General features: G+C 38.8%; 1 pseudogene; it reads left to right on the top strand.

Moving 5' to 3' along the window:
- Positions 1 to 1,099: 1,099 nt before the first annotated feature.
- Positions 1,100 to 1,202, top strand: LOC114495932 (annotated as a pseudogene).
- The last annotated feature ends 1,781 nt before the right edge of the window (positions 1,203 to 2,983 follow it).

Here is a 2,983-nt window from a genome sequence, read left to right as displayed (position 1 = left end):
TCTGAGCAGCCGCAAATTTATTAAGGAAGGATGTTGGAGGTGATGTCTAGAATTTTATCTGCTTGTATCATGTAGGATTCGAACCTCCAATTTTTCCACTGTAATGACTGCCTCTGGAATACATCCTCCTGGTTTCCTGACTGTAACCTCTCACATACAGCTAGTTAGAGAGGAAATTCAGGGGCGAGCTCGTCTTTCAAGGCCAAGTAACCAGGGTTGTTTCGCAAGCGTACAAAGGAGTAACAGATTTCCCCATTCACCACGAAAACACATCCCTAGGTAGGGCCCAATGCCTGGGCTTAGCATAGATGAGTAGATTACCTGCCTTGTGTGATCTTGCAGTGCCACAGGCTGAATGTTTGAGTCCACCCACCCACGTCGAATTCCTGTGGAAGCCTAGTCCCCAGTGTGATGGTATTAGGAGGTGGGGCCTTTGGGAAGCGAGTAGTTCATGAGGGTGAAGGCTTCGTGAATGGAATTAGTGTGCTTATTTAAAAAAGACACCAGGAAACTCCTTCTACCATGTGAGGTTACAGCAAGAAGAAGATTGTCAATGAGGCATCAGTCTGCCGGCACCCTGACCTTGGACTTCCCAGCCTCCAGAACTGTGTGAAATAAACTTCTATTGTTCAGAGGCCTCCCAGTCTGTGGTACTTCATCACAGCAGCCTGCACCAACCCAGACGTGTAGCATGCCTCAAAAACTTATGAACTAACATCTAGACTCCGATCACGAAGTACAAACTAATTCTTGGTTATGTGTTCAAAAATAAACATTATGAAAATTCTTCTAAACCCATTTTAGGGCCTGCCATAGTCATGAGAAGTAGGTTTCCTTCTCTTTTTCAGCTTCCAAACTGTGATCCCCAATTATGAACATTCAGTATTTATGTAACAATAGTAATAATTTGTAAAAAGCCTTCTCTGTCCCAGGTGCTTGAAAACATTATCTCATGGTGCCAGCTGGGTGCTGGAAGTATCAGTGGGGGCACTTTGTAAAGTGTATGATAGTCTAACCACTGCTCTGTACACTTGAAACTAATACAAAATACTATTAAATATAACCTGTCATTTAAAAAATAAAAAATAAAAAAATGTATATCACTTCTCAGCCTTTTGGCTAAGATCCAGTGTAGTACCTGTTCTTATCAGTTTAAAATTTAAAAAATGTATAAAAAATGATCTCTAATGCCCCAACAGCATAAAAAGGTGGTATTATTAATTTTTTAAAAGGTGGTATTATTAACTTCAAGTACAGAAATTGAGGCTCAGAAGAATTAAATTGCTCAAGTTCACAAACAAAAAAACAGTTCAACAAGAGGACAAATATAGTCTGAATTGAAGGGAAATAACATTTTTTAAATGTTATGTATGGATATGGCTGCAACAAAGAAGAAGGAAAACCATAGTTATAAAAGGAAACTAATTTAAAATATAAACAATGGCAAATAAGAAACTGTTTTAGTTTTCTATTGTTGCCATACCAAATTACCACAAAATTAGTGGTTTAAAACAGCAGAAATATATTATGTTACAGCTCTGTACCCAGAAATCCCCAAAGATCTCACTGAGCTAAGACCAAGGAGAGTGCAGTCCTTTCTGGAAGCCTCATTTCCGTCCAGTTGCAGAGGCGGCCCAGTGTCCTCGGCTCAGGGCTCCCTCCCTCCATCCTGGGACCCGGGAGCATCCAGCCCAGTCCTCTCTGCGCTGCCTTGTCCCTCCAGTTCTCCCTCTTCTGCCTCCCTCCTCCTCTTGTAAAGACCCGTGTGTTTGCATTAGGCCATCTGGGTAATCCATGATACCTTTCTTATTTTAAAGTTAGCTGACTAGCGACTCTAATTCCAGGTGCGACCTTAATCGCCCTTTGCCACGTAACCTAACCTAGTCACAGGTTTAGGTCTATGGACGTCTCTGAGGAATCCCTATTCTGCCTACCATGGAGGGGTCTAAAGACCATTGAATAAATTTATGTGAAACAGAAAAAAGGGCCTTAGTCATTCACTTTTCTATTCTACTGCTCTGTAGAGCCATTTGCACGGTTTCGGGAACTGTTCGCGGTGCTGCCGTTAAAATAGAAAACAGGAGCCTCCAGACCACAGTCTGGGAGCCCCTAGCCTCTGGGGCACCTGCTGTCCCAGGCGCGTCTTCACTGAGTTTCTAGCCCAGTGTCCACATGGTTACAATGTATTTTTAAAATTCCTGTCAAAATGAAATAAGATAGCAATATAGTTGACTTCTACTGAAAATCTTTACTATTTTGGGTTCGAAAGAGACACTCTGTAATAACTGTATATTTTAAACTGTTCTTATCTGATTCAGTTCCCAGGTTATATAGTAGTGGTTGACACGAAACAGTGGTTGAATAGTTTTCATTCTATGTTGTGGAACAATCAATATAAAACAAATCATCTGTTCTCTGAAATTGTGATTGCACCCCTCTCTGAAATTATCAGGCCTGGCTAGGCTTTTTTTTTTTTAAGGGAGTCTGGGGAGGTGAGGAGGTTTTCATTCTCAACTTAGTGGCTCTAATGGTTATTAGTTTATTCAGATTTCTGGGGTTTTATATATTTTTAATATTTGTCAATATTATCTAGGTTTTGAAAGTTATTGTACATAATTGTTCTTAATATTGGCTTATTATGTCTTAAAATTTGCTGTGTCTATAATTATTTTCCCCTTTATATTACATATTTTGTTTCTTTTCATTTTTTCTCTCTAGGTTAAATTATCTTTTTTTTTTCCATAACAAATTTAGCCAGAGGTCTGTCTAGCAGCATTGTCGTAGGCTTCATTAATAATCCTCAATGGATTATTATATAATCCATTATATATTGGATATATTATATATTCTATGATGGATTTTTTAATGTTTTTTTAACCTTGTGCTTATTTCCCTCTTTGTTTTCTTTGCTATGTTTTATAGGCTTTTGTAATCTCTTATTTCTTAGCTTATTTTTCTTGTGTTTCCACTGTATGTATATATA

The sequence above is a fragment of the Phyllostomus discolor genome, chromosome 4, assembly GCF_004126475.2.
Source record: "Phyllostomus discolor isolate MPI-MPIP mPhyDis1 chromosome 4, mPhyDis1.pri.v3, whole genome shotgun sequence".
Classification (NCBI taxonomy): Eukaryota; Metazoa; Chordata; class Mammalia; order Chiroptera; family Phyllostomidae; genus Phyllostomus; species Phyllostomus discolor.
The sequence above is the reverse complement of the archived record's forward strand: the minus strand, read 5'-3'. Positions and strand labels throughout refer to the sequence as shown.